The sequence below is a fragment of the Globicephala melas genome, chromosome 7, assembly GCF_963455315.2.
Source record: "Globicephala melas chromosome 7, mGloMel1.2, whole genome shotgun sequence".
NCBI classification, from domain to species: Eukaryota; Metazoa; Chordata; class Mammalia; order Artiodactyla; family Delphinidae; genus Globicephala; species Globicephala melas.
Genome location: NC_083320.1, coordinates 75,134,703 through 75,161,271, shown reverse-complemented (window position 1 = coordinate 75,161,271; position 26,569 = coordinate 75,134,703). Strand labels below are relative to the sequence as shown.

General features: G+C 35.6%; 1 pseudogene; it reads right to left on the bottom strand.

Moving 5' to 3' along the window:
- Window positions 1-1,490: 1,490 nt before the first annotated feature.
- LOC115849059 (transmembrane emp24 domain-containing protein 2 pseudogene) lies at window positions 1,491-2,095 on the bottom strand (annotated as a pseudogene).
- Window positions 2,096-26,569: the final 24,474 nt, after the last annotated feature.

The following is a 26,569-nucleotide window of genomic DNA, read 5'->3' as shown; positions in this document are numbered from 1 at the left end:
CAGCCGCTCCGCGGCATGTGGGATCTTCCCGGACCGAGGCACGAACCCGTGTCCCCTGCATCGGCAGGCGGACTCTCAACCACTGCGCCACCAGGGAAGCCCCATAGAACTATTTTTAAACCTCATTTGAAACTGATGTTAACCGCATTTAATTGTTTGTTTTTATTTTTAAAAAGAATTGCTTATTTACTAAACCTGGGGCAGATTAGATACACAACCAGTTTTAAATTTACATCTTTTAAATCAATTTTGAAGTGTTTTCACACACACATGCACACAAGTTGGCATGCAACAGTTGTTCTAAGGTAAAACACAGTCACCTTAAACTGTTGCAAGTATTTTCACCCAAGGTTGAAAAATTGTTTATCCTGAACATGAAAACCTGTAACAAATTTAACTTAATTATATAAAACTCGTTACTAGTAGTTTTCCCCTTGCAAAGATCCAAAAAAAAAAAAAAAAATGTACAAGTAAGTAATATACATCAGTCACAATGTAATCCTGGATCATCCCCACGCCAAAAGAAAGACCCAGGAAAAACAAAAACAAACACACTAGTACTGACAGTAATGTTCAGTGAGCTAATTAAACAGTGGCCAAAATGCCACTGATCAAAAATAAAATAATGGCTGTATATCACTGCAAAGAAATCCAAGAGGCTTTTAACCCTTTGGCATCAGAAATCCAGATTTTTCCAATTATGTGAATGCATACCTCCCATGTGCCCAGAGTAGAGAAAGTGGATGTGCCAGCATAGAAAGAAAAAGAATTACTGTTCACTGCAACACCCAGAGAACTGGCTTTAATAGAGACTTCTTACAAGGTTAGGCGGAAACCAAAAAATGGTTCTTAGCTGCTTGTGTCAACAATTTTAAGTGGAGGTGACTGAGTTCTAAGGTTCAAAGTAAAACTTTAAAGAGGAAAAAGGTTGTTGGTTTAAGTCTTATCTTGAAAGCAAAAACAAGATAGACAAAGTAAAAAAGTACCAACTTGGTAGCATCCTCTAGTCACAGAGCTCTGCAATTAGGCTGGATAGAAAATGTCAAGATTCAGATTGTTTTTTCTGATAAGGACTCAACAAAATGAATCTTTAATGACTTGAACTGCAGGATGAGGGATCCCAAGAATGCAGTCATTTTTAGTAAAGTACTGTCAATAAAGTACTATCCTGAACAAGCTGCATTTTATTATGAAAGCAAAAGGAAAGAATATATAAAAAGGACTATACATCTGTATTCCGCTTACAGTGTTTGAGTTCTGGAAGGACCTGTATAATGGAGGAAGAATTCAAATATGAAATCATGCCAATCAAATTTTCACTATAACTTTCCTAAAAAAGTGTTTTCCCCCAATATCTATTAATCACAAAGAAACAGAAGCTGTGAATGTACAGTTTAGAAAATAAAAACGTTGAAATTAATGACATTATTATGACCAAGACACTTGGTAAACAATGAATTATGAGTTTGGGATTAACAGCAAAAGGCATTTTAAACAACGCTCCGGACTTCAAAAAATCTCTTCAGGTAGTAGATCTGTCCCAATGTCATGGCAACTAGAACAAGAGCTTCAAAGAAGGACCAAAGGACCACTCCGCTGTTTGCGTTGTCATTGATTGCCCTGTGTATTCTCTCCCGAACTTCCATGTATTCCTGTTCATGCTTTACAGCTGTCATCGCCACTGTGAGCTCATTAATCATTTCTTCTAGCTTGTTCTGGTGAGCTTCTGTTTCCATGTCTTGTCCTTTGGGGGCCTCCCCAATATCAATGGTGAACATCACTATCTTTGGAGTCATGGTGGACATCCTACTGCTAAAACAAAACTGAAACGTTCCATCCGTGTGAGCAGCAAAGGTGTATTTCCCACGGACTCCCGGTCTCCTTTATAAATTCCTTTATTATCAGGTCCTGCAATCTCCACGTCGATGTCCAGGAAACCGCCCTTGGCCACCTCTAAAATGAGGCCCATCTTGGTGCCCGGGGTGACCCGCTCGAAGAAGCACTCCTCAGCATGCGCGTCAATGCTGACGAAGTAGCCCGAGACGGTGGCCCGGAGGGTGGCCCGGAGCACCAGCAGCTCAGCGAGCGTCACCATGTGGGGCTGGGGCCGAAGCCAGGACCGGGACTGTGGCCTCCAGAGCCGCCGTCGCCATTGCCTCAGTTCAACCGCATTTATTTGAAAAAAATTAACAAAAAGATATAATAGGAAAAAGGAAGTAAACTACCATTATTTGTAGATAATATGCTTATATTCCTAGAAAACCAAAAAGAATCATCTGACAATGGCTAAAAATGAAACGAGTCAAGCAGAGTAGCCAGCTTATAGATGATGTATGAAATCGGTAACTTTGTTATATATCAACAATAAACCACTAAGTATATGTAAAAGTTGATATTCTTAATAGCAATGCAGAAAACCACCTAGGGACAAAATTTCCAATAAATTCATGGAAACCATACAATACAAAAACAATAAAGATACAAAATTCTACTAAGAAAAAAAAATAGACTCTATGGAGAGCCACATCTGTTCTAGATTGGGAAGACTCAAGACTACAGTTATGCCATTTCAACTATAAATTAGCCAGTAAATACGTTGATTCTAATGCAAATATCCAGCATGCTTTAAAAGAATAGACAAATTGATTCTAAAATTTGTTTATCTGTGGATATAACCAGGGCATTTTTGAAGAGAAATATGGATTAGCAATTGGAGATGAGGTAATTTTGGAGGAGGATTGACCTGTCAGAGTGAAACTGAATTATAATACTACAATAATCAAAACAAAGTTATTCTAGCACCTGTTAGGTTGTAAACAAGGCAATCAATTACGAAAATACTGAAGCATATTTAACTATTTATAGGAATTTATTATACAAAGAAGGTCTAATTTCAAAGTCCACAAGTATTGATATTTGACATGAGTAGACACAATGGACATTTGGTAAAATCAGTCAAATTACATTGTATTAAGTATAACTGTGGCAGGATAGAAAGTAATAGTATGTGTTTTGACATGGAAAAATCATCTGTGAAAACATAAAATATAAAATTTGGTAGGTTTTGGGAAAAGTATTTTCTATTTTAATTTAATTTTTCTTTGGCCTTTTTATTGTAGTTTTTGGCAGTATTCTTACACTGTACAACTATAAACAACAAAAATGGAATTACCTGAACAGCTAGTCATTTATATCCATGATTATCACTTACAAGTCTTCCCATGTTATTTCAATCTCTATATTCTAACTAGGTGAAAATCATGCAAACTATTTCAAAATGACTTGATCTGAGAGTTCTCCTGTCCTCTTACCCTGACTGCTAGTGGTTGTCTATTTCAAATATGGAAAAAAAATTGAAGTTCATAATTTTAACTTCTTAGCAACCTTCTTATATCTGGGAAATGTATATATCATCGTTAGGATTAATTCTCTGTGTCATCCACCCTGTCTTTCACTAGTAATGACATTCTTTTAAGGAAACTTGATTATACAATTTCCCTTCCATATTGATTTCCATCAACAATCTGTTAGAATGGTGAATGAAAGAACTGAAAATACTTTGTAAATTATTAAATGGGTTGTGCACATTGCACCAAAAACTTAACTATATATAAGGAAGCATGCACATTCATTTCAAAGAAAGTCAAATTTGAATTAATGATTATAGAAGAAATGCTAAATGACTGAATAAAATAAAATTCTCCTTGAATGGTAAGTAAAAGCTATGTGCAAACATGGATTGAAATGTAGTATAGTTTTTTTCAACAAAGAAATATGATACATTTAAGACTTCCTTATTGCCATTGAAAAAAATGCTACAAAGGGGAAAAAATGCTTTATCTGGAAACGTCTGGGGTTATAATGAAATCATATTAGGTTAATATTTCAAAATTAATGTTATACAAAGTTTCAATTTGGATTTCTTTGATGTCAAATTTTTACTAACATATCTTTGTTTCATTTTTATTTTGAATCATACTCGTTTGTCTACTAGAAACAATACTTGTTATAAGATATTTAAATATATTTATATACATATAATAAGATAAATGGAATATATGTATTTGAATATATTTGTGCATATATATAAATATAATTTTTGCCTCTCTGATCCCATTAATCATTTAGATGATTTTTCTTTCCAAACCACATCATTTTGTCATTACATGGACATAAATACACTCACACACATACACACACACAAACACACAGATAAAGGTAATCCTATAAAAATCATGAAATTAGTGTTGATTCTCAAGATTTAACCCACTATAAAAAAATACTTTACTACAAAGAAGACAGGATCAGTTCTTAAATCCACTTGTAAAATGATGATACTTTCTCCATACCTGAGAAATATTTTTCCTGAATGAATTAGAGACAAATGTGGTGACTTAAAACTGATCCCTATACAACAAAGATGATAAAGGAGTTAACTACAGGCCAGACATCTTAATCTGTAAGAGGTCTCTGGGGGTCAAGAAATCACATTCATTTTGCAGGATTATTTCAGGTGGCACAATTTCTTAATTACTGTTAGATGCCTCAGAATAGAGACCTAAATCCATCTAAAACTCCTGCTGCAACAATGACAATTCTGCTGAGGTTATCTCTGCATCTGCTGTGTGACCATGTTCCACATTTACCTTTAAATTTAAGCAAATTATGAAAAGCAACCCTGCTAAAGCTGTCATCATTGAATATCATCATCATCACATAACTGTTTGGACTTAAGAAAAAAGTTCAAACTGTAAAGGATTTTGGAAGCAGATGGTTGAACAAGAGAATCTGGAAGGACTTTCCAGGTTTCTCATCTTGAAAATGTCATGCCATGGCTCTAATGTCAATTGTGCTAACATGACAGAGAATGAAATCTAGGCTCAGAAAAGAGCACCTGCTAGTCTAAGGTCACTGAGGTAGTGGCAGAGTTGAGGCTTGCACCCAATTTACAGTGGCTCCAAATTTCACTGCTCCTTCCTGTGTGAATGACTTCTTGCATATCACAATCTGTTCTTACAACATATAATTTATGGTTTTATGACTCCTGTTGACAGCCTGTGAAGGTTTAAACTGTCAGGCACTTGTCTTTTTGACTTTCCCTCTAGACACAAACTAAGAGTTGGGTCAAACTAGCATCTCATACAGCTAATCATGCAACATGAGAAGGCTGCAGAGGAGTCAGAAAGTTCCCCCCACCTCTCAGTCTTTCCAGGGGTATAGAATAGCACGGTTTCAAATTCCACATAGAAGATGACCAGGGCATTAACGTTGCTCTGCCAAGTTGATAAATTTAGCAAGACTCTAGAGGTGCAGAAAACTTGCCCAAGAAGACTTATAATTCTTAGAAAAGATTTGGCAATGGTGGTGTTTTACAGAAAAAGTTTAGAGGTATAACATGGTAACTTCTAACTTGGTATGTTACTGCCAAAAAATCATCATAAAACACAATCAGACATCTAGAGTTTTGTAAAACCATTAATAACTCAGTCATTTCATTTGGATTGGAATATTTATTTAAATATTAAAACACATAATATTAGCAAAATGGGGTTCACAAGAAATGACAAAAGAGTAATATTTGTTGAATGATATGAAGATATTTGTTTCAGACACTTATTCGAAAATGCTCGTTTCACCCTCAAATGGTATTTTTAAAAAGTTTAAACTTGGCCCATAACAGCAGTTCAGAAAGAACCGAAAGACGTTTTGAGAAGCAAGAAGTTGCATCGGCCATATCTGCAGAGCAATGGAAGAAATTTTTATTCCCTAAGCTTTCTGCATAGCCAGGATCTACATAGTGGTGAACTCAAACAGATGTGTGGAGTTTCCTTAATGTAGTTGACTAAGAATTTGCTTTGAACCATTATCTAGGAAATTTGATTCCTCTAGTCATAATAATAGGTGAGACACTGTTAAATGGACTGGGTAGTGTGGAGCAGTGATAAACAGACGGAGATAAATGAACTGTACAGAATTAGGGTGATAAAAACCAAACCTAGGCTAGACCTAGGATAGAGAGAATTCTATTAACTACTTGAGACAAAGGACTTCATCAATATGAGAAGGACAAGGAATTAAAAACAAACCTCATAATCTCACTGTGTTTACCTCTATACATTATTTAAGACATTTACATGAATAAGCATAATATATATCACCGTATAAGAAAATGTATATACTTTGGTACATCATCTTTGTAAGCCTCATGATCTGTAGTGCTAGCTAAATCATTCTCAATTTTTGTGGTGCTTCTATCAAGTACTGAGGAAAAAGAGTTTTATCCAGTGTTGTTTTGCAGAAGTCCTTGAACAATTGTATACTCAATTATAAATACATTTAAGAATGTGGTTTCCGGGTAGTTAGATGAGGTAAACTAGAGCTTTTGCTACATAGTACTTTTTTTTTTTTGTGGTATGCGGGCCTCTCACTGTTGTGGCCTCTCCTGTTGCAGAGCACAGGCTCTGGACGCGCAGGCTCAGCGGCCATGGCTCACGGGCCCAGCCTCTCCGCAGCACGTGGGATCTTCCCGGACCAGGACACGAACCTGTGTCCCTTGCATCGGCAGGCGGGCTCTCTACCACTGCGCCACCAGGGAAGCCCACTACATAGTACTTTTGAGGAAGGCATTTTGCATACCAACTTCTCTGTAATTTGAGTTACAAAAGAAGCCTTGAGTGCTATATTGAAAGATACCAGACAAAAACGAGAAAACACCCCAGTTGTTTCAAACATAGAGATTTTGATACAAATAATTGATTATATGTGTAATACAAGAGTTGGAGAACCAGTGAAGTAATCTAAAGACTAGTAAACAGAAGGAACTAGATATCACTCCAAAGGCTAGAGGAAAACAGGTAGAAATGATGTTACTAACCTGGAAGCCAGGGTCATTCTATGGGATGTAGAGCCATGGTGGAGACTGCCAAGTAGGTGCCATAAACACAGGGAGAGACATTATCTGGCAGGAACTAGAGCCACCATGGTGACTCAGACACTTGTGACAACATCAATGGCATCACAGGAGAGGAGGTATACCTTGATTTCTCTTCTCCTAGTCTCTAATATTCTACCAGTGCCTCGCATTGGCTAAACCTAACTCTAAGTCATTTGGCAAAAGTCTGCATGAATGCAGTTCCTTGAAATAAAGAGCGGAGCAAATAAAAGACTGAGTTGTGAGAGCAATAGGCAAATGGCTGGCCCAGAGGTTGTACAGTTACAAAGGGACATGTCAAAAGTATCTTCAGTGTTACACTTATTGATTATTGATCTGTTCCATCAATAATGGATTGAATTTCATATTGCACTCACAGCTATTAACAAACATTTTTATCTTTTCTAGCCTGCCACTTTGAATGTGAGAAAATTCCCAGAAGTTATCCTATGACTGATGGTTTTTAAGTACCATATATTCATAAGGAGAATTTTTTTTCCCTTGTAGAATTATTTACAGACAGATTGTATGTGTAATTACCTATAGATTGACCAAAGTTTGCACATATTGACTGGTTTATGGATATTTAAAAACTTCTCTTTCTTATATTTTTGATTTAAACCACACTGAAGAAATGCTAATTTATAGATTTTTCTTAGATAATGGGGATATGGTGTTCGCTTTCAAGGAATTCAGTGGACAATTAGGCTTGTTATTAAATACTGGCTCTCATTTTGATAGGTAACCTTAAAAAAATGAAGACAAATAGATTGGAGACAAAGCAGTATGATCAAATTAAGCTGCAAAATTCCGTGCAAGCTTCTCAGAGGAGAAGATGTTTGAATTGAGACTTCAGGCATGAGTGGAGTAGAAGAAATCATAATTCAGAGACATGTGGTACTGTAATTTTAATTTGGTATTTTATAGTTTATTTTTACTTTATTTCTATTACCCAAATATTAAATGTTCTTTGTAGAATAGCTAAATAATACACATATGGGGAAAAAAGGCTCCATTAATCCTAAGAATTGGAAGCAAACATTCTAACATTCCAATGTGTATCTTTCCAGATTTTTTATGCATATATCAATTTATATGCAGAAAAAATAAAGTAATTCTTGCAAATGAAACGAAATTATGCATTTCGTATTGTGGTTGTTTTCAAATGAAATATATTATGGATTTATCTGGCAATACTTATAAGCTCTGTGTATCTTAGATTGAATAGTTTTTCAATGCATACTTTCTAAAACTAATCATATTTTATTAGATATTTTGGTCACTTCTAAATATTCAATATTATGAGCAATGCTCCAATAAATTTCCATATTCCTTTTAAAGTATAATTAATTATATTTTTAGTATATATTCCTAAAAGTATCAAAAGTATATACTCAGAATAAAGGCATTTTATATAACTTGCCCTAAGAAAATCTTACCAATTTTTTAGAAGTTAGGGAAGAGGGTGATCTTTTAATTACACACATCAAAACTAGGCATCATAGCTTATTGGTATGTTTTCTTATGCAAAAGTAAGTTTTCAACTTTCTTAAGCAAATACTGTCAAATTTCATTTTTAAAAGGGATACCTGGTTGGAAACTTGAACAGTGATTTCACAAGCAAAATGTTCTTTAAAAAATCTGCACTATTCACAGTTGTTTATGCCCAGTTAACCAATGCTGAACATTTAATTACAAAAGCTTTGGTACTCTATATTTAAAGGTTTGTACTTCTTGATGTAGCTTATGTAAAAAAAGGAATTGTCAGATATTTAGAATTTTGAGGAGAAATCATTTTAAGATTAAGCACATTGACATGAGATGCTAAGAAATGATCAAAAAATGTTAACTCAATACTTCTGTTCTAATAATAGGCCAGGGGTATTAGTTACTTAACAACATTTTTTCACACTGCATTTGCCTCCACATTCCTGTCCATTACTCATGCTGGGCATACGAATTGGGAAAGCAAGCTACATTTGCTTTGAAAGCATTCTTCTATTTGTTCTTTTCTTCCTTCCTCTTTTCCTTCCATCCTTTCTCCCTTTCTCCCTCTTTGCCTCCTGCCTTATGTTTTCTTTTAATTAATTAATTCATACTATGTTTTAAGTACAGAAAAAAATTAAAATAGCCTATAATCTCACTAGCCAGATAACCTCAGTGATTAATTTTATTTATTTATTTATTTATTATTATTATTATTATTTTTGCGATACACGGGCCTCTCACTGTTGTGGCCTCTCCCGTTGTGGAGCACAGGCTCCGGACGTGCAGGCTCAGCAGCCATGGCTCATGGGCCCAGCCGTTCCGAGGCATGTGGGATCTTCCCGGACCGGGGCACGAACCCGTGTCCCCTGCATCAGCAGGCGGGCCCCCAACCACTGCGCCACCAGAGAAGCCCTCAGTGATTAATTTTAAATAAAATGAACAGTCTGCCAAGAAGGTCAAACAGCACACAACAGTACCAAATGAGAAGCAAATATGTCTTCTTTCCATTTTCCAGACCCTATTTTTTGTTTTCAGTTATTCATCATCAATTTTTTTCTTCTACACCTTTCCAGAAAAATAATATGCATGTACTAGCATATATGTAAAAATAATCTCTCTATTCCTATGTTTATCTATAGGTGGACATGTATATCCTTTTTTAAAAAAATAGAATAAATCATACAATGTGCACTGTTCTAAGCTCTAGTTCTAGAGAACGTTGCATAACACAGATAGATATACACGTGCTTTTTACTAATGCCAAATTATTCTGTTGTACAAATATATACCATAGTTTGACTGTATCAAGGGATATTTGGGGATGAATTCTGTATACCCAACACCCTGCTGAGAACAACTTTACTTGAGAAAATAAGGACGCAATTTAGGGCAACAAATGACAAATAAAAAATAAAAATTATGAGCTCTTTAAGAGTAAGTTTATTTTGTTAAGGATGGGAATTCCAAACCATTATCTTGAGTTTCTCATTACTGTGTTTTTGCCTCAAATTCCAGTGAATAATTTTCTTAAGTAAAATTTAGATCTCTAAATGATCCTGTAAAAGTATGTCTTCAATGAGTCTTCAAATGTCTTTGACTTAGACAAAACATAATTGATATTATGTAATTTTTGGATCTCACAAGGCATAAAAGGATTCACTTTTTGGTCTTAATCAGTATTATCTCCAAATCAAGAAAGCTAACTCCTCTCAGCATGAATGTCTTAGAAAATAGGCTAATTGATAGACTTGAAAGTATGCTCTAAAGCAGATATTTTAACCATTTGGAAATGGCATTTAGATTTTGTTTTCGTACAGTTGCCTAGGTAAGGTTTTTACCTCACTCTCCTATGTTACAAGATTGAAATTTAGATGCAGTCTAGATCATGGATAGTGCAGCTGTATCTTTTATAGCACCCGAAGCACCCTATGCTTTGTGTTTTTAAAGACCAATTCTATTTGCTGTTTCTTGGCATTAAGAAATACAGTAAAACAGCATCCCCAATCACGTTACTTGTTCTGCTATGAATTCTGTTTGCTATGCTGCTATTGCATTCAATATGTGCATTTACATTTAACTTAACATCTAGAGTTGGATAAAATGATTTGGAACATTTTACATTTAGTGCTAAAGAGAAGACATTTGATATTTATTCGCACTTTGCTCGCCACCAGTGATTTCCAGATCTAAAATCACATTACATTCTGTTTCACATATAGTGGCATTTCCTAAGTGTCCTGTCATCATACTTTACTATTATTAAACCAATAACACTGGGTTATAATCTCACCAGAAGTCCAGAAGGAAGACTCTAAAAGAAAAAAAAGAAGGCTGACGTGCTTAAAATATAGATGTAAATTAAATTATTACAGACATTTTTGTATAATTCTTCCATAATATTTAAAAATTTAGAAATAACAATATGGTCCTTAATGTATGCTCAGCTAGGGTCAATGTCTTGACAGAAATGTCACCAACATATTAAATAAAATTCCATTTCTTTGTGTAACTACTATATATGTTCTCAAGGTCCTTGTCGCAGAGCAAAGTTGAATAAGACACATTTACTGCACGTCTGTAGAACTGATAAAAGGATCTGGACATATTTTAAGTGTTCAAATCTCTTTAAGAAGGTTACAGGTATACTGAGACAATAAATTCATGGTCCTAAGATTCACTGTGAAAAATATCACTTGGAGAAAAAATACTGCCCTTAAGGATGTATACAAAATCAAATAAGAGGAAGGAAAAATGATAAACAAATAACAAACAAAAAGCAGCTTTTCTATCTTAATAGTAAAAGTCAGCTAGAGAGAATGTAATAATTAGACATAGTACTTACCAGCTACACATTAGAATTTTCCAAGTATTAAATCTGCATATTCTATGTAATTACTTACTTTAGAACCCTCTATAGCTTCATAGTGCTCTATGTTTTAATTAGAGCTCTAGTTAATTTTAATAATGCTCAAGAAAATTCCTATCTTCTCATTTTAAATGTATTTACTTTGTATTTCTTTGTCTTTTATCTCTTCTCTCCACCTCATAAACATCTAATCTTTTGACAAAAGCCCTTAGATATATATCCACCGACATAGAATATGTAGTGCTTCTTTGTTTTTTACATTTACATAAATTTCACTCTGTTTCTAATTTCATGCATGCACACTCTCTTTGGAGGACGTACCCATATATTGTTTTATGTTCTTTTGGTCCATTGCTCTATTTGTCACAGATTTTTCATAGTATACTTAAGGTGTACATTTCTCTAGTGATGAATATCTGAGTTGCTTATAACTCCCTACTAACACAGACAATGCTTTGATGAGTGTCCTTGTTCATATTCCCTTATGAACACATGTTGGTATCTCTCTGGGATATGTATCTAGAGGTGCGGACCAGGAGCTGCATGATCAACATATAGTTAATTTCATTAACTAGAACCAGATTTCATTCCAAAATAACTGTATCTATTTGTTCCAGGGACACATGTCTCATTGCTTTGTGGTATCAAGTTTATCATATATTAAATACCAAAATATATACATTGATCTCTTTTTGAGCTCTTTATTCTGCTTGAGTTGCCCAGTGTACTCATACTGTGGGTATGGGTATGGGTACCCATACTGTGGATCTTTGTCTTCATAATCCATATAAATATATACAATTTTGACCATGATTTTATGAGATATAATACCTTTATAAATTTATTTTGAGATATAATATCTTTAGTATATTGTCCTTTCTATAAGCATGGTAAATATCTTTACTTATTCACTTATTTCCTTTAATAGAATTAATTTTTTTTGTCATAACATGTTTATACTCCTAGAAAAACATGATATTTTATTTCTCATATTTTCTAATTGGTTTTTCTAGTACAGAGGAAAGCTATTAAATTATTTTTATTAGTTCTGTAAGTTTTTCTATTGTTTCTTTTGGTTTTCTACAATAGTAATTACATGATCTACAAAAAAAATGAGATTTCTATTTCTTTACTTCTAATTCCTGTACCTTTTACTCCCTTTTCTTACTTCTAGTGTTTTCGAAGACCACCAATACTAAATTGTGGCAGTGATTTTAGCCTTCTTTGTCTTGTTTCTTATCTAAATAGAAATACATCTAATTTTTTAAATAAATATTGGTATCAATATTCTCCACATACTTATTAAAAATATTACTTTTCAAATTCTTTCTGCTTGGAGAACTTACTTTCATTTTATTTGCAGTACAGATCTTCTCTTAATAAGTTCTCTGAAGTTTTGTTTGTTTAATTTCTTAAATATCTTTTTCCTTTTCAAAAGATACTTTACTGGGTTTTGAAATCTGTGTTATGTTTTTTTTCACTACTTTAAAGATGACTTTTAATTATCTTCTGTATTACATAGTATCTGAGGAGAATTCTGTTTCACATCTTATTTTGTTTTTGTCCATGCAATGTGTCTATTTTCCTTTAATTTACTTCACAATTTTCTTTATTTTTGTTTTCAGTAGTTTGTATATTTTATGTGTGTGTTATGGTATTTATCCTGTTTGGAGTTCTCTGAGCTTATAGATATTAGGTTTAATATGTTTCGTTATTTTTTGAAAATCTTCAGCCATTCCCTTTACAAATATTTTTTCTCCTCCATTTTCTTTTTCCTTCTTCTCAGACTCAAATTATACATAAGCCATTTGATATTGTTCCACAGATCTTGGATGCTCTGTTCTAATTTTTGTTTTCATTTGTTTATTTGCTTATTTATTTATTTATACTTGTTCCCCTTTGTATTCCAGTTTGGATAATGTTTTTCAATCTATCTTCAAGTTCACTGACTCTTTCCTCAACTCAGTTGAATATGTGGATAACTTTGACTAAAGCAATCTTAATCTGTTACAGTGTCCTTTACTTCCAGTATTTCCATTTAATATTTTCTTTCATATTTCCATTCAACTTTTGTTATAGTTTCCAATTGTCTGCCAAAATGTTCCAAGAGAATTTTGACAGAGTAATCATGGTATTTTAAATTATCTGTCTCATAGTTCCAACATACACATCCTTTACTAATCTTTTTCTGTTGATTGTTTTGTCTTTGACAGTGTATTTCTTGCTTTTATTTATTTCATAATTTTTTCTTGATTGTTGCATGTAATGTGTAGAACTTTAGAGCCTGAGGTGAATGTTATTTAGACCCCAAAACATACAATCTTCTTCTCCTAAGCCATTAGTTCAAATATAGAAGGTCAAATCCTTTCTTCGCTTACAGACATATTTTAGCTCCTAATCTGACCATCTTTAATTCTGCCTAGTTATTTCAGAGTAAACTATAATTGATTAGATACAAGCTTTCTTGGTTACAATCACACACTAGTGCATCCCTAAACTTACTGTTCTGTCACAATTAGTCAGATGACTCAGCATTTTTGTCACCTAAAGCAGGGGTGAAATGTGTAGTTTAGAAATTATTTTCTAAATTCATGCCTTAAGAAGAACTGTAACCATTTTGTTTTAGCAATAGTGTGTATCATCTCTATCATCAGCCCACATTATTAAAGATACCATGACTGTGGGATGTATTAATAGCAGCATCACATGTAATAACCAGATTCTCTGAGCTTCCTGGATCTGTGGTTTGGTGTCTGATATAAGTCTGGGGAAATTCTCAGTCATTACTGCTTCAAATATTACTTCTGTTCCTTTCTCTCTTTCTTTTCCTTCTGATATTTCCATTATGCATATGTTATACCTTTTGTAGTTGTCCCACAATTCTTGGATATTCTGTTCTATTTTTTCCAGTCTTTCTTAAAATGTCCATCTGTTTGTTTATACTATCCATCTGTTCTTATATGTTATCTACTTTTTCCATTAAAACCCTTGCCATATTAAGTTTTTTTAACTCTTGGTCTAATTCCAACATCCCTGCCATGTCTGTGTTTGGCTCTTATGCTTGTTCAGTCTTTTCAAACTGTGCTTTTTACCTTTAATATGCCTTACAATTTTTTGTTGAAAGATAGACATCATGTACTGGGTAAAAGGAACTGCAATACATAAGCCTTTGGTAATGTAGTGGTAAGGTGTTGGGGGAAGGGAAGCATTCTATAATCCTATGATTATGTTAGGTTTCAACCTTTTGGTGAACCTGTGCCCCTGAACAGTGAGCTTCACCAGTGCATCTCAGTTTTTGTTGTTGTTGTTGTTTTTTGTCCTCTGCCTCTCCACCTCTCTTAAGTCAGATCAGCATTATTAGAGGGGTCTAGAGCTAGAGTTTGGTATTTCCTTTCCCCCAGATGAGTTAGGTTATGATAAAATCTCTGCAGGTTAGGCTTTAGTAAAATAGTTTCTTCTGAGAGCAGGACTTGTTAAGAAGAACAGAATACTCTGGCATATTTCAAAATACTTTTCCCCCCCTCCTGCTGGAAACTCGAGGGGATTTTTCCTCAGTATTTGCTGTAAGAAAATGGTACCACTCCTGCAGGTAAAACTCATAGAAGTATGAGGGAGTCCCTATGACTGGGTCCCCCTGGAGATCCAAATCAACTCACAGATTCAGAGGAGAAACTAGTGGTTGTCTGGGAGGTGTGTGGGTAGAATGGATGAAATAAGTGAAGGGGATTAAGAGATACAAATACAAATAAGTCACAGGATGTAATGTACAGCACAGGGAATATAGTCTGTAATATTATAATAACTTTGTGTGGTGTGTAACCTATATCAAATCACTATGTTGTGTGCCTGAAGCTAATATAATACTGTAAGTCAACTATACTTCCAATACAAAAAAAGAAGAGTTGTTGATTCTTTTAGTTTTATCAGCTTTTTCCTTGTTGTTAAGACGCAGTGGTGATTTCTAAACTCCTTACATGCTGGATCAGAAGTGTGAAATCTGACAAAAGGAAATTCATCCTTGAATAACTACGTTGAATGAACATTGTTAATTGCATGGTTTAGATAATGTCTGACCTTCAAGAGGTAGTGAGACTAGATGGATTTCTGAATGTAATTCCAAAAGGTAACTAACAAGTTTTAAAGGAAACATTGCATAAAAGAATTTTAAGTTGTAAATATTCTTACTATTGGGCAGGTATACCCAAAATTCGAATACAGTCTTTCTGGTGTTCTAGAAGGATTCTCCAGGAAAGTTTTTTTTTTTTTTTTTTTTTTATAAATTTATTTATTTATTTTTGGCTGTGTTGGGTCTTCGTTTCTGTGCGAGGGCTTTCTCTAGTTGTGGCGAGCGGGAGCCACTCTTCATCGCGGTGCACGGGCCTCTCACTGTCGTGGCCTCTCTTGTTGCGGAGCACAGGCTCCAGACGCGCAGGCTCAGTAGTTGTGGCTCACGGGCCTAGTTGCTCCGCGGCACGTGGGATCTTCCCAGACCAGGGCTCGAACCCGTGCCCCCTGCATTGGCAGGCAGATTCTCAACCACTGCGCCACCAGGGAAGCCCTCCAGGAAAGTTTTGAAATGCATGCCTATACATATTTTTTAAGAATTACAAAGATAATATCACAAGGACAGATGATTATATCTCATACTATCAACACTAGTAAAATAGTTCTAATGTCTTCTTAAAATTCTATCATAACTTTGAAGCTTGATAGTTATGCTTTGAGGACAAATCATTTGTGTCAAATTGTGTCTTTAGAGTAAAAGCAAAACTCTGTGGATGACTGAAAAATATTTTCAAGAAAAAAATACTACAAAATAATGAATCAAATAGCACCGTCACTGTTGTTAGTAAATAGAGATACTTAGCAGAAATAGTGGGGTTAGAATTGTATCTGCCATAAACAATAGAGAAATGGGGGTGACTTTATGAAGATAAAATTTAACTCTAAGGAAGAATTATTAAAATCCTATCACTGGAAATTAAAGTATCTGAAATAAAATATTTATTGAAAAGGCTTAATAGCAGATTAAACACAAATTATCTAAATTGAAGTCAAAGAAAAAAAAAGTCAGAGCACCAGAGAGATATTTAGGGAATAAATGTACTTGGGATCAGAGGGAGAGGAGAGAGAGAATGCAACAGAAAGAATATTTTGAAGATGTCTGAGAACTTGTTAAAATCGTTGCAGGATCTCTATTCTATAAAAAAAATGTGTGCCAATAAAACTCAAAAAAATTGTTTTTTATTTCATTTAGTGAAAAAAATTGTATAGAGTTATCTTTACCTATTTCAGTCATGTAAAAAAATTGGCTATTTTCATCAACCTAATATTATTTCTTCAGTCAAACAGAAAAACCAGCAGAAGTAAATAAAAGCTAGATTTAGATAATTCAATTCATTCATAAACAAATAAATAAATAAATAATCACAACAAACAAAAATCAAGAAGCCTGGGATATATTTCTCTATATCGTCTTGTTCCATTTGGGTTGCTCTAACAAAATACCAGAGATTGGATGGCTTGTAAACTACAGACATTTATTTCTCACCGTCCTAGAGGCTAGAAGTCCAAGATCAGGGTGCCAGCATGATCAGGGTGCCAGCATGATCAGGGTCTGGTGAAGGACTTCTTCCAGGTTGCAGACTGGAACTTCTCACTGACTCCTCAATTCCTCCCATGTGGGAAGGGGCAAGCAAGCTCTCCAGTCCTCTTTAATAAGTGTTCTAATCCCATACCTGAAGGCTCCACTCTCTACTCTCTCCCAAAGGCCCCGCCTCCAAATACCATCACATTAGGCATTAGGATTCCAACATACAACTTTTGAGGAGACAAATTCAGACCATAGCACACACGTGCTACATTCAGTTAATTAAATCAAGTTCTTATACATCTTATGTATCTCTTTAATTAACCATTTTCTCTCCATACCTACTAAAAATTATTTATGTTAAATTGTCATCAACTTTTTCTTGGATTAAAAAAGGAGGGGGGCAGGGTTAGCAACTTGTCTCTGACTTGTCATTCCAGTTGGAACTGGGAGAATGACCAGGGAGAAATGATTTGGTTAAATCTTGTGAACATGCAAATCACCACACTTGGCAGCATTAATTAGTAGAAAGATAAAGGAAAGTCCTTGTCTATGGCTTGCTTTTAGCAGGACTTGTCTGTCTGTCTCTGATTGTTGTGAGTCTGATTTGATAATCCCATTCTGTGTTTCTTAGATTAGTGCTGTTAACAGAATTATCTTTATTTTTTACAAATAATGATAGCTAAGGCATTTTTAGCAAGAAAAAAGAGGGATTAGAAATGCTTTAGGATAATTTAATGCCTACTTATTGTTGGTGGAAAAAAGACTTGAGGTAGATTATGAAAGGCAAATTTTATCAAAGAATTCAGGAGAAATAAGCTTAGAAGCATGGGCTAAATGAATAGAGTTCCAGGCAAAAGGAAAATGTACAAAAAACATTTTCCCTCGATAATGTGACCATCTCTGGTGAAAGTTAGATCTCTAATACACAATGCTGGAAAAATGAGAAAATAAGAAACAGACATTTTTGGGAAGTCTTTCTGGTCATATATTACATCCTTGGTGCACTAAACAGCTCAGCAAAAAATGCTATATTCAGTTGCAAAATAACTCAGTTAAGACCACTGGTTACTTAAAACAATTATACAAGTACCTGGAAGCAAAACTTAGGTGACCATAGAATTCCAAGGATATTCTGTGAAAGAACTAGACATTTTAAAGAGACACCAGTAAAAAGAATTAACAGCCAATAGACACTTCATCAGTTTAAGATACTGCCAAGTAGAATAGACTAATGGCCAAGTGGCCACAGATCTTTGTGAATAGATGTTTCTCCATGGTATAGCAATTATGTTGCCACAGTGGGTGAAGATGATGGTTTGGAAAAAAACCTTTGGAGGGTTAATTACCTCAACTTGCACTGACTCACAAGTGGAATTCTCCTAAAGTGATAAGAATGTACTGACCATCCACCTAGCTTGGCTTTATCATGATCAAGGGTAATGCACTGAACTTAATGCCATTGATATAGACTATGATACAGAATGTAATAAAAGAACTATCTATCTTGAGCAACTTAGGTACCTTGCTCTTAGTAGGCTAAGAGAATATTCAGGAAGTACTGTGACTTGGGATGTGTGATGAGAAAATGATACACATGGTCCAACTGAGATATGGCACAAAAAGACGAAATGAAAAGACTAATGATGGTAACGATAATCTATTCAACTGTTGGCTTTTGAAGAATGTGTTGAAATAAAGAACACTGACAAGACTTTGAATAAATTGATAGCATATTTTTAATGCTAAGGAGACGAGAGATCCATTCTGGCCTAATCCCAACCTATTAAAACATCATGCCAATTTTGTCTTATTTTTTTTCTAACCTGAAGGAGTTAAAAGCTAACTAAGATAATCAGGATTTAGACTGGAAAATACTTGAATGGGGTGGGAGGGTCAGTTTCCTCTTTCTTAAATCTGTTGAATCTAAAACAGATTGAGGGGATGAGAGTTGCTTTCCTCATCCACGGGTGGTGTGGAGGGAAACATGGGCAGCATCTTAGGCCTTATAACAATTTGAATGGTGTTGCTTGGAAATACTATGTAAAATCATTTTAGGATTGATGGATATGGGCCTGTATGTACAGTAATCCTTACAGGTTGGCACTCTGAAAGGTACAAGTTAAACTGGCAGAGCATATCAATTACATAAAGAAGGGAACTAAAGTTACAAATTGAAAAGATTATTCTCTAGTCCAGTCACCTTTACCCGAAGGTATAACAGTATTGGACATTTTGGAGTGTGGAGCATTTTTTGCCATTACTCTTTTCATGGGAGTTATCAACTAAGCTTGTCCTTTGCCTAGTTTTAATTGGCCTTGCTAAATGGGGCCTTTTGTAATTATCCATGCCCTTCTAGGTAGTAGAAATTAGGCAGTACAGAATTTTAGGAGGCAGCATGAGATCTGTGTTCTAATTAAGGAAATGGCTGAAGTTGGAGTTTGATTCTCCCTAATTCTCTTTTCATCAGTATTTTCCAGTCAGTTTTTAAGGCAGTTCCTGGAGACTCATGGTAGATTGTCAAGGTTTAAAAACTTTATTCCTCTGAACATTTCAGTTGTATGGAAGTATACCCATATAGTGCCTACATAGTATTTTTTTTTTTTGGCCACACCTCGTGTCTTATAGAATCTCAGTTCCCTGACCAAGGATCCAAACTGCTCACTCAGCAGTGAAAGCATGGAGTCTTAACCACTGGAGCATGGGGGAATTCCCCTTACAAAGTATTTTAAGTACTGTATAGGAAATACAACAGTTCAAGCAGAATTGGTCAGTCAATATAGATATGGTTAATGATTTATTTTAAAATGCCAGTTTTGAATCCCACCCAGGCACAATTTGCATTCTCGTGAAATGGAATCCACTATGCTACGAGGTTATTTGAATTCACCACCATAATGCCATAATCTAGTGAGGTGGCACTTGGACTTGATAACCATAAAAAGCAAGTTAGTTCCCTATGTTGATAAAATAATAATTGCTCTCTTCAAAGGAGGAAATGTAGGGGGAGTTAAAAACTGTAGTCACTCATATGACTAACAGTGTTTGTGAAATAAATCCACCTAGAATTCAAGGACAATTCATTTTGTGAAATTCCTGAGAATTATGTGGTGATAGCAACCAGAGACATTCTTCAAAGTGTGAGGACTCAGTTACCATCTCTCAGTGAACTTGTTTTAAGCAAGAAGCTCAGGGATTAGCGGTGTCCAGACTTTGATAAAAATGCATTCCTTATCCAGGAATCCTTTTCACAAAGCTAAGAAAATAATAGCAGAACCTGAATGGGGCTCTGAGCAAAACCAAACATTAAAAGTCTTACTAAGAGTGACAACATAGGCAGTCCCAATCAGCCCTTATGGCTCAACTGAGCAGGTAGTTCTAGACCTGTTTAAAACTAGAATACATGAAGACTAGAGCACTTGGCAGAAATTGAATAAGGCTACCCCACAGAGACCTCTAGGTTTTGAACACAAATGCTGCCATTTGAATGAACATTCTAGCTTGTTACTGGGCATTGGTCAAAAGTGCCCCCATCAGAGATGTGCATCAGGTAATTGTAAGGCTAGAAATAATAATTATGGCCCGGGAGAGGTCAGAAAAATATTAGTGCATCATATATATGAGCAGATTATTGCCTCATTGCCAACAGAGCCAACAATTGAGTCTCTTAGGTCCTCCACACCCCTTTCAATTTGTAGTCTGGACTGCTTGGTCCACGGATGGGAGTTCCTGAATTGAAGGGACACATTGCCTTTTGGAAATCAGTGACACTATCCCCTGCAGAAGGTAAAACCTTGGTGGAGGAAGTCAAGGGAAAGCCTGCCGTGGGCAGACCTGAGACCCACTTACAATGCAGGAAAAGAGAAGTTAGGCTCATGCCTCAGGGGAATATTTGGATATTTGTAAGCTTTTAAACCATAGTCAATGACCTTGGATTATATACAGGCAAATGGGTCTTCTAAAAAACATGGCTTCATATGGGACTCTTATTTATGGAAATCCTTGTGGAATTTAGAGGAATAATTTAGATGCGCCTTGTAGATGCCAAATAAAAATACCAGTTGCCAGTTCAGAAGTCAAATGGAATGCTAAGGCAGAAATAGCTGAATCCCTAGGGCAGGGATGCAGATGCTAAGGCCTTGCACCCATGCGCTGAAATGGCATATTCACCTTGCCCCTGATGAATTCACTAATAAGAAACTACACCCACTGCCAACAAGAAAGGAATTACTTGAAAATGTCTGTGAGTAAAAATTTCCCCCAATAAAAGCTTATATATAGTTGACAAGTATATTATATTAAACATCTACACAAAGTGTTACAAGCTGTGTTTAACTGTAGCTGATATTTATTCTAAGTTTTGCTTACCTGTGAAAGGGGTAACCTTGGATAATACGACATAATTAATAGTTGGGAACAGCAAGTTTCTATCAATTTACCTGGATACATTTCTTATAATCAGGGTTCACATTGCTATGGGCAAGAACTATTCTAAGCATTTACATATATTAAAGTTTAATACTACAGCGCTTCTCCGAGGAACATACTATCACTACCTAAACTTTAGAGCTGAAGAAACTGAGTCACAGAGAGGTTAAGTGATTTTCCCAATGTCATGCAGAAAGTTAGCAGTAAAGTCCATAAAGTTAGTGGTAAAGTCCATAAAGGCTACTTTGGATTCTCTGCTCTTAAGCAGCAGGCTGTACTGCTTCTCCAGAAACACTGATCAGAATTTTTAAAAATCAGTTTAGCAATATACACTGAGAACCTTAAAGCAATCATTTTCTGATACATTTTTATTACATCATTTTTTTATTACACAGGAAAACAAGATTCAAAATAATGGCTGGTGAAATGGAAAAAATTATGGAAATTATAATAAATAGACTAATAAAGCAAATAAACTAATATGTAGATATTAGAAAAACACTTTAGAATTTCTGCTTTTAAAAGCAATTAATAAAAAAAGTAGAAACACAATTCCATGCTCATTATGATTTTACTATATAAATTTAACACTGACATTTAAAACTAGAAGTAAATGGTACAAAATGTTGACAGTGCATGTATTTGGGTTGTGATATAATGAGTCATTTTTTTCCTGTTTTGAATTTTATCCATTTACCAAATTTAAAATAACAAACCCATTTCCTTATTTTTTTCTCCATATACATTTTATTTATTTATTTATTTATTTTAACATCTTTATTGGAGTATAATTGCTTTACAATGGTGTGTTAGTTTCTGCTTTATAACAAAGTGAATCAGCTATACATATCCATATATCCCCATATCTCCTCCCTCTTGCGTCTCCCTCGCACCCTCCCTATCCCACCCCTCTAGGTGTTCACAAAGCACCGAGCTGATCTCCCTGTGCTATGTGGCTGCTTCCCACTAGCTATCTATTTTACACTTGGTAGTGTATATATGTCCATGCCACTCTCTCACTTTGTCTCAGCTTACCCTTCCCCCTCCCCGTATCCTCAAGTCCATTCTCTACGTCTGCATCTTTATTCCTGTCCTGCCCCTAGGTTCTTCAGAACAATATTTTTTGTTTTTGAGATTCTATATATATGTGTTAGCATACAGTATTTGTTTTTCTCTTTCTGACTTACTTCACTCTGTATGACAGACTCTAGGTCCATCCACCTCAATACAAATAACTTAGTTTCGTTTCTTTTTGTGCCTGAGCAATATTCCATTGTATATATGTGCCACATCTTCTTTATCCATTCATCTGTCAATGGACAATTAGGTTGCTTCCATGTCCTGGTTATTGTAAATAGAGCTGCAATGAATATTGTGGTACATGACTCTTTTGGAATTATGGTTTTCTCAGGGTATATGCCCAGTAGTGGGATTGCTGGGTCGTATGGTAGTTCTATCTGTAGTTTTTTAAGGAACCTCCATACTGTTCTCCATAGTGGCTGTATCAATTAACATTCCCACCAACAGTGCAAGAGGGCTCCCTTTTCTCCACACCCTTTCCAGCATTTATTGTTTGTAGATTTTTTGATGATGGCCATTCTGACCGGTGTGAGGTGATACCTCATTGCACTTTTGATTTGCATTTCTCTAATGATTAGTGATGTTGAGCATCCTTTCATGTGTTTGTTGGCAATCTGTATATCTTCTCTGGAGAAATGTCTATTTAGGTCTTCTGCCCATTTTTAAACATGACTCAATTTGAAAACCATTTTCTTTTTTTCATTAGATTGAGTCTAATTTGCTTTTGTAAGATGAAGATCATTGCATTTACCATGGGCTTTGAAATAATACTACATTCCAGCTATCAAACTGACTTCTTCAACACATTTATATATGTTTTACAAACCATTTAAGCAATCTCAAACGTTTTTGTTTGGTTGAGTCTTTACTGTGCACTTATGATTTTTGTGACACAAAGAAAACTTTGGATGACAGATATTATTATCGGATTTTAGTTCAGTGTTATAAATGTTTGATAGAATTCACCTGTGAAGCCATCTGGTCCTGGGCTTTTGTTTGTTGGAAGTTTTTTTTTTTTTTTTTTTTTTTTGTGGTACGCAGGCCTCTCACTGCTCTGGCCTCTCCTGTTGCAGAGCACAGGCTCCGGACGCGCAGGCTCAGCGGCCATGGCTCACGGGCCCAGCCGCTCTGCGTCATGTGGGATCTTCCCAGACCAGAGCACGAACCCGTGTCCCCTGCATTGACAGGCAGACTCTCAACCACTGCGCCACCAGAGAAACCCTGTTGGAAGACTTTTAATCACAGTTTCCATTTCAGTGCTTGTGATTGGTCTATTTATATTTTCTATTTCTTCCTGGTTCAGCCTCAGAAGGTTGTGCTTTTCTAAGAATTTGTCCATTTCCTCCAGGTTGTCCATTTTTTTGGCATATGGCTGCTTGTAGTAATCTCTCATGATCCTTTGTATTTCTGCAGTGTCAGTTGTTACTTCTTCTTTTTCAGTTTTATTTCTTCTGTTCATTTGAGTCTTCTCCCTTTTTTTCTTGGTGAGTCTTGATGGGACTTTCTGCGCTTTCTGGACTTGATTGACTATTTCCTTTCCCGTATTAGGGAAGTTTTCAACTACAATCTCTTCAAATATTTTCTCAGTCCCTTTCTTTTTCTCTTCTTCTTCTGGGACCCCTATAATTTGAACATTGGTGCGTTTAATGTTATCCCAGAGGTCTCTGAGACTGTCCTCAATTCTTTTCATTCTTTTTTCTTTACTCTTCTCTGCAGTAGTTATTTCCACTATTTTATTTTTCAGGTCACTTATCCGCTTTTCTGACTCAGTTATTCTACCTTTGATTCCTTCTAGAGAATTTTTAATTTAATTTATTGTGTTGTTCATCATTGTTTGTTTGCTCTTTAGTTCTTCTAGTTCTTTGTTAAACGTTTCTTGTATTTTCTCTATGCTATTTACAAGATTTTGGATCATCTTTACTATCATTATTCTGAATTCTTTTTCAGGTAGGCTGTCTATTTCCTCTTCATTTGTTTGACCTGGTGGGTTTTTACCTTGCTCCTTCATCTGCTGTGTTTCTTTGTCTTCTCATTTTGCTTAACTTACTGTGTTTGGGGTCTCCTTTTCGCAGGCTGCTAGTTCATAGCTCCCGTTGTTTTTGGTGTCTGCCCCCAGTGCATAGGGTTTGTTCAGTGGGTTGTGTAGGCTTCCTGGTGGAGGGGACTGGTGCCTTTATTCTGGTGGATGAGGCTGGATCTTGTTTTTCTGCTCCACAGGACAGCGTCCAATGGTGTGTTTTGGGATGTCTGTGTCCTTATTATGATTTTAGGCAGCCTTTCTGCTAATGTATGGGGTTGTGTTCCTGTCTTGCTAGTTGTTTGGCATAGGGTGTCCAGCACGGTAGTTTGCTGGTCATTGAGTGGAGCTGGGTCTTAGCATTGAGATGGAGACCTCTGGGAGAGTCTTCAGTGTTTGATATTATTTGGAGCCAGGAGGTCTCTGGGGGACGAATGTCCTGAACTCGGGTCTCCACCTCAGAGGCGCAGGCCTGACACCTGGCCAGAGCACCAAGACCCTGTCAGCCACACAGCTCAGAAGGAAAGGGAGAAAAAAAGAAACAAAGAAAGAAAAAATAAAATATAATAAAATAAAGTTCTTAAAATAAGACATTAAAATTATTTTTAAAAAAATAATTAAATAAAGAAAAAAGAAAGAAAGAATAGAGCAACCAAACCAAAAAACAAATTCACCAATGACAAGAAGCACTAAAAACTATGCTAAAATAAAACAAATGGACAAACAAAACCCTAGGACAAATGGTAAAAGCAAAGCTATACAGGCAAAATCACACCAAGAAGCATACACATACACACTCACAAAAAGAGAAAAAGGAAAAAAATACACATATCTTTTGGGAAGTCTGAGGTCTTCTGCCAGCATTCAGTAAGTGTTCTGTAGGAGTTATTTCTGATATATCTGAGGGGAGGAAGGTAATCTCTGCATCTTACTCCTCTGCCATCTTGCAGGCCTCTTGCCACTGTCTGCAGTCTGGCCCTCGATCGCCGAGGCCATCCGTGGGTCCCAAGAGCTTCAGAGGGAGGACGAAAGAGGTGTCCCTGTGTCTGGGACAGTCTCTCAGTGAGGCAATGGGAAGGACCCAAGTGAGGAGCCTAGGCGGATACAGCCGCTCCCGCCACGGATGCCACTGACTCCCCGAAGCTGGAGATGTTGTAGAGGCTGTTTCTCGGGATTGCATTTCCCAGAGCACAGCGCTTGCATCTGGTGCGGTGGCTAAGCGCCAGGACGTGGCAGGCTGGAGTGGTGAGGCTGGACTCTCTTTTCCTTTTAAATAGAAAATAATTTCTTAATAATAATTCCTTCTATTCCTCTGTGCAATGAATAATAACAGCTTCTTATATACATTGGTTGCATGTTGGTAAAATGAATTATTTCCTATCTATATTGATGGCTTTCTTAGTGGCCAACTGGTCCATCTCCATTATTCTGTAGCTTAAGGATATATTTAATTATCCATGCACACAAACCATTTGAGTAAAATTCTCCTAATGCAATGAAATTGTGTCTTTGTTGGTTGATTTTGCTTTAGAAATGACTTATTCTGTATTCAACTCTCATTTTCTATTTTCCTAATGTAGATGGTAAGAGAATAATGAGTATTCAAGTAGTTTCCAATAAACTGTGAAGATCTCTTACTGATAAAGATCTTCTCTTCCTGTGAAGTTCAGGGCCTATATTCCACGTTGGTACAACAGGAACTGAAACATGGATTATATGCCCTTCCATGTTTGAAAAATGCATCTTTTAATTTTATTGTAATTCTTAGGAAGCATCATCACTGGGCATAACCAAAATAGGTAATTTTCATGAAGCATTTTAGAAAGTATAAAGCTCATCCTTTATACTTTGAAATGAATGAAATATATGCTAAGGTCATCCCTCTAGGTGAGGGAAATATGATAATTATTCAATGTTTAAATATCAGGGAACAAATGAAGTTGTATTAATATCATTGGAATAACATATTTAGTTAATATCACAATCAGTTACAAGGAGAAAAAGGTGTCTGAATTTTCAAGGAATTATTCGTTTTGAAATGCATTTTTATATAGTTCAGAATGTTTTTTAAAATGGTAGAAACATTTGAAAAATATAAAGAATAGCATAGTTTAATATGTTAACAGTACATATTTGCAAGGTATATTGCTTGCTATGCAACTCAAAAGA